At 39.7% G+C, this 13,023-nt stretch overlaps 1 non-coding gene across 1 annotated transcript; it reads left to right on the top strand.

Annotated features, from left to right (window-relative positions):
* Positions 1-7,242: 7,242 nt before the first annotated feature.
* Trnar-acg (transfer RNA arginine (anticodon ACG)) lies at positions 7,243-7,315 on the top strand. The gene has a single exon. It is a non-coding gene; the product is annotated as a tRNA-Arg (tRNA).
* The last annotated feature ends 5,708 nt before the right edge of the window (positions 7,316-13,023 follow it).

The raw sequence follows: 13,023 nt of genomic DNA, 5'->3' as shown, positions 1-13,023 counted from the left end.
AACTTACTATTTTATTTTCAGAAAACCAACAGCAAAAGAAGTAATACTCGTAGATACAACAACAAGTACACAATAACAATAGTTACAAGACATTTTAACATTATATAAACAGCTTATATACGTCCGACTGCTAGGCACACGCGTCCCCTTAATCAACCGGAAGGGGTATGGAGTATATTCCATCACGCTGCTCCACTGCGAGTTGATGGACTCGGGCCTCCAGATCGTGAGCCTAACACTCTAACCACTAGACCACGGAGGCTGTTATACAAGACATTTACAGAAACTTATTCTAAGGTGGGCAAAGGCGGCCTCATCGCGAAGAGCGATCTCTTCCAGACAACAACAAAAGAAGAAGACAACATAATCACTAATTCTTCATTCTTGTCCGTCAAATTCTTTCAGTTCCTTATAAGACACGACGTTCGTCTTCTCTTTAATCTGTTCCATGTAAGCTCTTCTTGGTTTTTCTATCAAGTTACTATCATCATCATCACCAGCCCATTAACGTCCCCACTGCTGGTGCCCCATCAGGATAGGGAGATCGGGCCTTAAACCACCATGCGGGCCCAGTGCGGATTGGTGGTTATTAACGACTGCTAATGCAGCCGGGACCAACGGCTTAACGTGCCTTCCGAAGCATGGAGGAGCTCGAGATGAAAACTTTTTTTTTGTGGTCACCCATCCTATGACCGGCCTTTGCGAACGTTGCTTAACTTCAACAATCGCAGACCGAGCGCGTTAACCGCTGCACCACCGAGCTCCTCATGAAAGAGAAAAGAGGCTATGTGACTACAACCACGTAGGCTAAATGTACTAAGAAACAATAACCGATAACGGTTATCACCAATTTTACTCACTAATCACCTGCCTGATGATAAATTGATAAGTTGTCAATAATGTGATAGCGAATAGGGTTGGCCAAGATGACATGTCTTTTAGCGGCAATTTCTTTTAATAATAATTAGCATTATAAGAAGCATTTTGTTCCCGATCATGGCATAGTAATGACGGGTTGTACTTCATTTAAACAGCTTTCATGGTCTAATTACTAGTAGAGCGTTTAGACTGAAGTTCCAAGTTCGATTCCCGGTGGGGAGATTGTCGAAATTACTTTATGAGACTGTCTCTGTTTGGGTAGGACTTTAAATCACCTGATTGTCCGAAAAAGTAAGATGATATTCCGTCCCTCGAAAGCACGTTATACTGATGGTCCTGAGAATACTAGACAAAACACCTCCACTAATCCGCAGTGGAGCAGTGTGGTGGAGTATGCTCCTTAACCCCTCCAATCCAAAATTAAAATGTATTATGTGCAATCAGGTAAAATTTACAGAAATTAAAAAAAACTTGCGCCTGAAAATATTTTTTGACTGTGTGTTAAAAATATTAAAAGATAATTGATATTTAAGTACATAAGAGTTTGTACTGAATGTTTTAGGAGCAAAATACTACATATTCGATCCTGACAAAAAAGAAATTTGGTGAGGCGACACATAAGAGCTTTTAAATTGGCTACGACGATAAGCTCTTATCTATCCAGACTATATCCCTATTGGGGTAGTCAGAGGTATATCCATCGCGGGATGAAGTAAGTACTCACACCTCACCGAGCTTTCTGTTCTTTATAGAGCATTCTGTTATGCTATTTATGATGTACTTATATCATCTTCCGCAGTAGGGATTCGCAGCTGCCCCCTTAAGCAAATCCCAAATGTTGGCACAGCTCCAAGGACAAGCGTTGCATAGACATTCATTATTCAGGATGCAGTTATAATCTCATGACAACTGCAGTAAATCGTTGCGGTATGCGACATATGGACTTTATACAAAAGGTTTAGTTTTGGTTTTGGGAATAAATTCTTACTTAAATTCTTAATAGCAATTTTGCTATTTGACATTTTGTTGACATTGCACGTTTTGTACATGCGCAAATGTCAAACAGGACACTGTTGCCCTGTGGTTCACGAGCTTGCTTCTCAAACGAGGAGCGCCACTGCTTCGCCGGACAAAGATCATCATTAGGCCTCAAACGTCTGTTTCTGACGAGAACAAAAATAAAGTCAATTACAAAATCAAACACCATTTGAACCACTTATAACTTTCACAATCAAATCAAACACAAAACAAGTAAGCATTTCTCTGACAAAGAACTCTGCAGTCCCCTTTGTTGCTAGAAATACAGTACCCTAAATAGGAAATCATCGATCAATGAGGCCAGTTATTGAAAACGAAGTGCAACTTAAACTAGCAGCCCGACTATTAGCGACTAGCGATTGTAAACGATTCACAAAGCAATCTTCACTATAAGTTATATCGTTGGCGGCGAGAGACAGTCAAGGTCAACTATGTACTTTAGGTGCATAAGACTACGCGACTCCCGGGTTAAATGGAGAAACGCATGAAGCTCAGTCAATTTATTTAGAAAGTAACTCCATCGGCAATCGATCTAAAGTAAAGAAGGTTTAGATAATAAACGGAAGCATACCTACTTTATACAAAAAAAAACACGAGCGAGATGGACATCTGCACCATCCGACAATTACCGTTCTCTACGTAGTGTTATTCCTTATTCTATGACACATGACTACAATTACGCTTGTGATTTTTTGAGCTTTTTTTTTAAGTTAATCGCTTAATCGCTTTAAGAGGGTCAGCCGTCCACAGCTGCCCCCAGACGTCGGGGCGACAGGGCACTGCACTTCAAGTGCAATAACTGACCCGCGCACTCTATTAACTGCTTCCTAAAGGGGTGGGCAGAGTCGACAGACTTGTTATCGATTAACATTTCAACTCAAGAATATAATGGAGTGGAGATCGTAGGTGGCTAACTGCAAATTATGTGCTATATTTTGTACTTTTGCTACTACTTAGTTTTATTTTACACATCATGCATGCTCACTGTTTATACAGGATGTTTATACAACCTGTATTGGGCTGGGTTTCCCTTCACGGATTCTGGAAAAAACCGGACCTGTCAAATCGTCAGATTAGGGAAGCGGACTCCAAAATTCCTCTCGACCAAAGTGAATTCTCAACTCAGAATCATGGTCTGAATCACCCCTCAAAGTTTTCGTTACGATGTCACTAACACCCTGTATAACTAGCCCAAAGGCAATAATTTCTCTGTGTACAGTCATGAGCAATATAATGTACCCACTTTAGGACTCTGTCGCACTAACATAGTTGACGTTTAGTGAGACTTACAGTTCAATTTGTCAAAAAAGTTAATGTGACATGGTACCAAAGTGTATACATATTAATGCTCGTGACCGTACTTATTCAGTAGGTAATAAACAATAATAATTATTTACTGCATGCTTATTGACTGATAAATTCTTATGATACTATTAATTATAATATCCAGTAGTAAATGATAAATCTGCTTTGTTTCATATTATCACATTTCACTGCCAAGGCCAAAGGTATCTTCCAAGCAATAATCCACTCAACATTCATGAGTCAAATATGAAGTTATGAACATTTTATTTGGTAAATAAAAGTAATTAATTTACATCAGGGGGGTTAAAAAGGCCACATCGAAACAATTCATTTAAAAAAGCAATATTGCAATTTGACATTGACGCATATAAAAAAGTAAGTGCGCAATGCAAACTAAGTCAAATTGCAAAATTGCTTTCTTAGATGAATTGCTTCGATGTGGCCATTTTAACCCCCCAGGACATCGTATGAAAAGTGGCTACAGCACAACAAACCATAAGATAAGATAACCTGTATCCCCGAAGGGGTAGGCAGAGAGTCATAAAATTTGCTGACGTGAAAAGATAGGTATAAACTATTTTCTCATATTTGTATGACGCGCGTTTCGCGTTCACTTGTCCTTTTCAAATTCTTTCTCCTATTCCTTGGTTAACATAATATAAGCTCACGAATAATTATACTCGAAGACTCGGTTGTCTGGAAGAGATCGCTCTTAGCGATAAGGCCGCCTTTGCCCACCTTAGAATAAGTTTATCCTGTAAATGTTTTGTACATTTGTGTGCAATAAAGTGTTTTATTATTATTATACTCGCTTCTTGTTCGAGACGGTTAACAGTAGTCTACGTCTTATGCTCCAGCATCGTCACAATTTTCAAAGCTCTTATCCAAAGCTAAAAAAAATATCCATTTCCCACCTCCTGAACGCACCTGTCAACTAATGTCATTACGGTTTTTGTGCACCGGCGCGTCACTTCGCCTCCGTAAACAAACAGTATTTTAAATTAATTAAAAGTCCTGAATGAATTGTAGGCAAATTATTGAGGTCTTATAAGGTAGTTCCCATCAAAAACATATTTTTTATATAACAAGATAACGTATGGTAACGGTATTGATAATCGATACGATCACATCTCTAGTCAATCAATCGCACAGGGCGAGCGGAAACGCGTTCAAATGCATTCAATGGTCCACTCTCAGGATGTTGTGGCGTAAGCACTTCCTTCCAAACTACCTATCTGGAGAACTAGGGTTCGAGTCCCGGCTAACGAACTCGACTTTATTAAAATTCATGTTTACATCATAGATTATTGATATCACGTGGTTTCAGAGTAAGCAGATACTATGAAATTCAATTTGCTTCGATAAGGCGTGACATCTTACTTCTACCATAATCTTCTATCGTGTAAGTTGTGAGGTGGATGACCAACCCCATCAACCCTGGTGTCAGGGTTATTATTGAGCCGCCAATGACATGGCTCATGTAACGACTACTCACTTACATCAGTAAGTAGTAACCGAGACTAACAGCTTAACGTGACTTCTGAAGCACAGATTATCTTACTTTTTGGACAATCAGGTGATCACTTGATCAGCCTGTAATGTCCGAACCAAACTAGGAATCCCAAAGTGATTTTTGTGATATGTCCCCACCGGGATTCGTACCCAGGACCTCCGGATCGTGAGCCCAACGCTCAACCACTGGATCATGGAGGCCGTTCTTTAATAATTAAAACACATAATACCGGGTTTCTACCGCGTTAAAATCAGGGATATGAGATTCCCAGGGTGGGAGTCCCACGGCGGGAGTCTCTTATCCCTGATTTTAACGCGGTAAGAACCCGGTATTATGTGTTTTAATTATGATAATGGCCCCGATTCCTGGAGACACCGCCTAATTTTATTTTAAGTTATATCCGTCATTTTCATATCCGTCGAAAAGGAAAGGGACGGATGATTCACAGCTCTTAATTTTAGGAAGAATGAGTAAATCAATGTGTCGGGTTATTGACTGATGTAAAATTTTTAGACGGTTGGTTTAGATTTGTGCTTAAAATTGACGTGTGTTCCATAAATTTTATGCTTGTCGATTACCCGTCCCTTTCCTTTTCGGCGGATAAGAAAATGACAGATATAACTTAAAATAAAATTAGATGGTATTTACAGGAATTAGCACCATTAACCGCCTAAACCTCAAACAACGTATAAGTGATTTAATAAAAACCACTTCACGTCTGTAAAATATCAATACAAGTTGAACAAACTGTATAATATTTATTACCCCTGCAAGGGCGGGCGGGAGACAGGGCGGACGGTCACGCGACCTTTCGCCGTTCCCGGGAAACTTCCCAAAATGGGAATGTTCCCGTTGTATAAACTCTTTAATAGTTCTACTCTTTTGTACTTTTTGCTTTTTGTAATTATTTCTTTTTATTTTGGTGCAATAAAGTTTATTTGTATTATATTGTAATAGCAAAGACACCACCTGTTTTCCTTTTTCCCATAGTTCTTTCTTGACGTTGCTCTTATCTGCCTAAAGACACACCCCGGACACTTCATACAAACAACCTCGTTTTACACAGACACCACACATTGCCATTATCGTACACGCGCATCTGTGTGTGTGACGTCTGACGCCATACGATTCAAGTCTAAAGTCTTCGAAGGGAGGTGAGGTAGGCCTAGCTCAGCCGCTGGTGAGGAGCGGAGAGTTGCCGTTCTATACGTAGTCATCATCATCATCACCAGCCCATTAACGTCCCCACAGCTGAGGCACGGGCCTTCCCTATGGATGGATAGGGAGACCGGGCCTTAAACCATCACGCGGGCCCAGTGCGTATTGATGGTTATTAACGACTGCTAATGCAGCCGGGACCAACGGCTTAACGTGCCTTCCGAAGCACGGAGGAGCTTGAGATGAAAACTTTTTTTTGTGGTCACCCATCCTATGACCGGCCTTTGCAAAAGTTGCTTAACTTCAACAATCGCAGACCGAGCGCGTTTACCGCTGCGCCACCGAGCTCCTCTATACGTAGTATTATTCCTTATTCTATGCTAAAGGTTAAGTAATAAAGCTACACAACACACACACACACACAACACACATAACACACACAACACACACACACACACACACACACATACATACATAACTTTTGCGCCCTTTTACTGCCGGGAACATTCCATAAGTGGGAACATTCTCGGGAACAGCACGTCACCGTTCACGTAATTACACGTAGAAAACGTAAACGTAGAAATAATGTGAGCAATCTACCCTCTAGACTGATTGTCGCTAACGACTTAATTGGATTTCTGTCTGGGACTTTTGTGTGCTGATATCGAAAATAAATTGAAACCTTTTGAGCAAAAACCTCGCCTCAATCAACCAGAGAGGATATGGAGCATACTCCACCACGCTGCTCCACTGTGGGGCAACCGAAGCACGGTATCATCTTACTTATTCGGAAAATCAGGTGATTCAAGCCTGCAATGTCCTTACCAAACAGAGGGCAGTCTCGCAAAGTGATTTCGACAATATATCCACCGGAAATCGAACCCGGATCTCCAGATCGAGAACCCAAAGCTCTAACTACTAGACCACAGAGCCTGTAATTGAATAGAATACAAAAAGACATAGGTACTTAAACTCAGCCCGTGTTGCCCGTGTTCTCTAATAGGGTAGGCAGAGCCACAAGTAGGTAATCAAAGACAACTTGCAGCCACTGTATTTTCGATGGATGGCACCTTATGGTGACAAGGCCTATCTATCGTCCATAACAGTTGCCTATTAACTTAGACAGGACACAATCGCCCTCTGTCGGATTTTACGACATGCCCGGGAAGAGAAGCTGCTGAACGTGATCGATGTTTTTTATTTAATTCCAATTCAGCATAGAAGCTAATAAAAACAAATATGTAGGTAAACCACTTTCATCTTCCATCTCTTTTTAGATAAGAGAATTACATAAATAGACCAGCGAATAGGAACAGAAAGTAGGTGACTATTTCAGCAAAATAAGCGTCGGCCCTGTGGCGCAACGGATAACGCGTCTGACTACGGATCAGAAGATTCCAGGTTCGAATCCTGGCAGGGTCGCAAGGATCGACTTTTTGGAAAAGATTTTTTTTCTCTTTTTATTTATTATATATTTTTTTTCAAGTTTCATAAATAGTTAAATATGTAGTAATTAATTACTTTTAATTTTGTATTATTAATAGTTTTAATAATTTTACATAAAATTAACAATAAATCTTAATTTATTTTTATGAGTTATGTTTTTTATCAAAAAATGTAGACATAAATAAATACTTAATTATAATTTAAATACCTACCTGATAATATTTACAATGTGTTTACCTACATGAAAATATTATGAACTTGATCGACTTCTTAAAATTCGCTACTACTAATAATTTGGTGTAGGTAAGTTTGATGTCATTATAATTAATACATATTATACTTGTTTTAGTCCTAAATTAATATTCCACAGTAATAATAAATGCCAAATAAAATTACAACTTACGGTATTAAGTCGAACCCACACCCTTCCATATAGCTGCCAGCCACACTAACTACAAATCCCCTAAAATTATATTAACCCCGGGTCACCCTAAACAGTACCAAAAGTTGCAAATCAGATTCGGAGGCTGTTTCAAATAATTTTGATCCGGGTAAAAATTTAGACCACCAATGGCCCCGATTCCTGCAGACACCGCCTAATTTTATTTTAAGTTATATCCGTCATTTTCATATCCGTCGAAAAGGAAAGGGACGGAAGATTCACAGCTCTTAATTTTAGGAAGAATGAGTAAATGAATGAATAACCCGGGCGAATCAAAAGTTACGTCGCTGGTATGCAATCCGTTTGACGTGCTGTCTACTTAACTGTGTCGGGTTATTGACGGATGTAAAATTTTTAGACGATTGGTTTAGATTTGTGCTTAAAATTGACGTGTGTTCCATAAATTTTATGCTTGTCGATTACCCGTCCCTTTCCTTTTCGGCGGATAAGAAAATGACAAATATAACTTAAAATAAAATTAGATGGTATTTACAGGAATTAGCACCATTGTTTAGTTAACCTGGACTGAAAGTAGCATGTTCATTGCGAGATTTTCTTAACAAAAATCACATTTGAATGTGATTTTAAAATGAAATGAAATGGACGGCGCTTACGTGTCTTTTACTCCAACGCGACGATATACCTTACCCTGTTAACCTAGTTATATTAATAAACAATACTATAGTGTACTGGGTTCGATCCCGGGCTAACAATGGCGAAATAAAGGTGAAACTGGATAAAGGAGGCGGGTCGGTGTGCGTCAAGCTAGCGGCCTCAAAAAAAAAATGGGCACGAAAAAATAATTTGACCATACCAAAAAATAGTACTCTTATTGAAAAAAATAGTACCTGTTGTAAAAAAATTAGTACCATCACGGTTCTGGATTTATAGCCACGTTTTATTGCACTTGCTAGCTTGACGGTGAGCGAAATTTGGCGAGAGTTAACGACAAGGTCTTTCGCTTTGATTTAAACGCCAAAAAATAGTACCGAAATAGTACTCACCCCCTGCAAAATACCGAAAGTAGTACTTCAACGGTTCCAAAGTTATAAAGGCAGTTCTTTGATCCCGCTAGCTTGACGTTTTGAAAATACCTATTATCTGGGGAACGCTTGCATACTTCAGTATGTAACTAATGTCAATAAACTCGTATGAAATAGTACTCCCTACCATCATAATTTGGACCTGATTCTCTTTGTAGAAATATGTCACAAAGTCATTATAACCTGTATCATACATTTATCAAGACAAGTACAGTCGCGAACAAAATTATTACACATGGTCAAGGTTAAGAATGTTGTCAGATTTTAGTATTTTTTCCCATTTTTGGGTAAAAATTGGTAAAGTGCCAGGGTTGTCAGATGAAAGTAATATCATTGTTGAAACTCTTTGAGTTATTCTACAAATAAGTACTGCAAATTGTTTATTAACAAACACTTCGATCCGTAACAAATTCAACATGACAAACAATTATAAATTATAAAATAAAACAGCAGATTAAAAATGTATTATGATGTATTAAAATCACAGATTGTTTTCGATAAGAACTAGACCCATGCAGCCATTTTATATTAAAATTAGTGCATATGGGTGTATGCAATAGGATTTTTTTGTAATAGCAGCACTCTGAAGTGCAAAGAAATGGTAGGGTAGACCTCCAAAATGGCAATACTTACGAATAAATTGTGAGGTTATGTAATTGTCTACGTGACTGTATCAACAACAAATGTATGGCATAGGTTATGATGATTTTTTAACATTTCTACAAAGAGAATCAGGTCCAAATTATGATGGTAGGGAGTACTATTTCATACGAGTTTATTGACATTAGTTACATACTGAAGTATGCAAGCGTTCCCCAGATAATAGGTATTTTCAAAATGTCAAGCTAGCGGGATCAAAGAACTGCCTTTATAACTTTGGAACCGTTGAAGTACTACTTTCGGTATTTTGCAGGGGGTGAGTACTATTTCGGTACTATTTTTTGGCGTTTAAATCAAAGCGAAAGACCTTGTCGTTAACTCTCGCCAAATTTCGCTCACCGTCAAGCTAGCAAGTGCAATAAAACGTGGCTATAAATCCAGAACCGTGATGGTACTAATTTTTTTACAACAGGTACTATTTTTTTCAATAAGAGTACTATTTTTTGGTATGGTCAAATTATTTTTTCGTGCCCATTTTTTTTTTGAGGCCGCTAGCTTGACGCACACGGCGGGTCGCACCGCCAGGTACCCGGCGAGAGGCGAAGGAAGCTCCGGCACCGGGGTAAAGATCAAGGGTTCCGTAAGACTGGTATTATAATAATATCATAATTATTTAGGGTTTTTTATTCATCATCATCAGCCCATTAACGTCCCCACTGTTGAGGCACGGGCCTTCCCTATGGATGAATAGGGAGATATGGCCTTAAACCACCACGCGGGCCCAGTGCGGATTGATGGTTATTAACGACTGCTAATGCAGCCGGGACCAACGGCTTAACGTGCCATCCGAAGCACGGAGGAGCTCGAGATGAAAACTTTTTTTTTGTGGTCACCCATCCTATGACCGGCCTTTGCGATAGTTGCTTAACTTCAACAATCGCAGACCGAACGCGTTTACCGCTGCGCCACCGAGCTCCTCAGGTTTTTTATTAATATTATTATATATTTTTTGACTTCTAAATAACAATTACATAGCATTTTAATAAAACGAATGTTAAGTTTTTATACACATGAAAAAATATAACTTTTTACCACGTGGGACGTTGGTCTAAGTATTAGGTACTTAATTCATCTTGCGATGGATGTACCTCTGACTACCCCAATTGGGTTTTAGTCGTGCGTGTGCTTATGTTATGACACCTATTTCCCACTATCTACTATCTATCTACTCAGCCTGTATCCACCCACTGGTGGGTATAGGCCTCCTCTCTTTCACGCCATCCTTTCCGGTCCTGTGCAAGTCTCATCCATTGCTTTCCGGCGTACCTCACAATGTCATCCGCCCACCGGGCTGGTGGTCTGCCTCGATATCGCATACCATCCCTTGGCCACCATTCAGTAACAGCCTTAGTCCATCTGTTGTCTTCCCGTCTTGCCAAGTGTCCTGCCCATCTCCACTTAAGCCTAGCGATTCGTGTACCTACATCTTCGACTTTAGTAAGTTACCGAATTTCGACGTTTGTTATACGTTAGGTGGATGCCTAACATAGCCCGTTGTGCCACTCAAATTTTATAATTTTATTTCCCACAGAGAATACATACATACATACATAAACAGCCTATATATACGTCCCACTGCTGGGCACAGGCCTCCCCTCAATCAACCGGAGGGGGTATGGAGCATACTCCACCACGCTGCTCCAATGCGGGTTGGTGGAGGTGTTTTTTTTTACGGCTAATAGCCGGGACCAACGGCTTAACGTGCCCTCCGAAGCACGGAATCATCTTACTTTTTCGGACAATCAGGTGATTCAAGCCTGAAAAGTCCGAAATCACAAAGTGATTTCGACAATGTCCCCATCGGGAATCGAACCCGGACCTCCAGATCGTGAGCCTTACGCTCTAACCACTAGACCACGGAGGCTGTTACGTGTACGTGTGTGTGTGAGACCACAGAGAATAGTAAATGAAAAGTACTGCCGTTCAAACACGGGTTCTGAGAAATGTAATCAATGTGTATGAAGAGGTAAATGTCCTTAGGGAGGTAATAGCCCTCCCGCTGAGTAGCAGAAAGCGCTAGGTATCGATTGTTAGTCAATTATTCAAACACCGAACTGTGCCTATTTCGTATTTTCCCGACTATTGAAAATGAGGGGCTTTCCAGGCTAATATAGATGGCTCTGTCAAGACTTAACGTGATAATTACCTATTTTATCATTACTCGTGTACATCATCATCACCAGCCCATTAACGTCCCCACCGCTGGGGCACGGGCCTTCCCTATGGATGGATAGGGAGATCGGGGCTTAAACCACCACGCGGGCCCAGTGCGGATTGATGGTTATTAACGACTGCTAATGCAGCCGGGACCAACGGCTTAACGTGCCTTCCGAAGCACGGAGGAGCTCGAGATGAAAACTTTTTTTTTGTGGTCACCAATCCTATGACCGGCCTTTGCGAAAGTTGCTTAACTTCAACAATCGCAGACCGAGCGCGTTTACCGCTGCGCCACCGAGCTTCTCAAACTCACTCGGGTACATAATTATGCAAAAACACAATATAATGCAGAAGCATAATTATGTAAAAAAAAATGTTGCTTAATTTCTAAAGTAATTTGTGTCTGACAATTATAAAAGGTGCACATCAGTTTTGCCAAAAATTGCAGATAGGTCGCGACGTCAGCGACAACATTGTGTTTAGAATAAAGTTATAATGGGTGGAAAATGTAATTGTGCATAGGTTTAATAAAAAGCGTCATCATTTATACCCAAAAACAAAGATAAATGGTGGATATGTCTGTTACTCCTGCAATTAGAATGTTAAACGAAGGGAAATCTTTACAGCACTATCTATATTTTTTTGGGGGGAATGTCGCCTGGAAAGTCCCTTATTCAGAAATTTTTTTTTGAGTTTATAATAATAATAATAATAATAAAAGAAGTTTATTCAACCACAAATATTTTTACAAAATTGCTTACACCTAATTACATGTAACACATTGTCAGTTGTGGCCGAAAAGGAGGAGCCTCAGCATTGCTACTGCTTTTCAGTCACCCCCTGTATAACCAACTGAGTCGCTACACTGGACGCCGCGAGAACATTTTACCAAAACAACAACACAATTAAAATTTAGACAGAAACATATATATAAACCATGCTGCAATTTGGTCGACCAACTGGCGAGGAATAAACGACATTAGTTTATGTATGAAACAAGCATTTACCCATTACCCCACGGAACCCAACCTGGCACCTTTGTTTAGACCTCCGATCGCGCCGGCAGCGTCTCGCCCGTAGACTTACGCGCGCACAAAAAATACATTTACATCATCTCAACGCAGACTGTGAATACAAAAAACATTTTTAATTCCAATTTGTGGAATCTTGATAGAAACCTCCCTTTGTTATTTGGGATACGATAATTTTGTTTTTATTATTTTTTATCGTTGTTTTATTTGGCTTGCACGAAATGGATATTTATCGAGCGAAAGTAATCTTGACAATATTAAATAAACCTTCCTGCGCATATCTTTAAAAAGGTACAGCGGATCATCTAACTAAGGTTATAAGTTAGAAGTGTACTTATACTGATTATAAGT

This window comes from Pectinophora gossypiella, chromosome 20, assembly GCF_024362695.1.
Source record: "Pectinophora gossypiella chromosome 20, ilPecGoss1.1, whole genome shotgun sequence".
Classification (NCBI taxonomy): Eukaryota; Metazoa; Arthropoda; class Insecta; order Lepidoptera; family Gelechiidae; genus Pectinophora; species Pectinophora gossypiella.
Note: the sequence above shows the minus strand (reverse complement) of the source record. Positions and strands in the feature narration are given on the sequence as shown.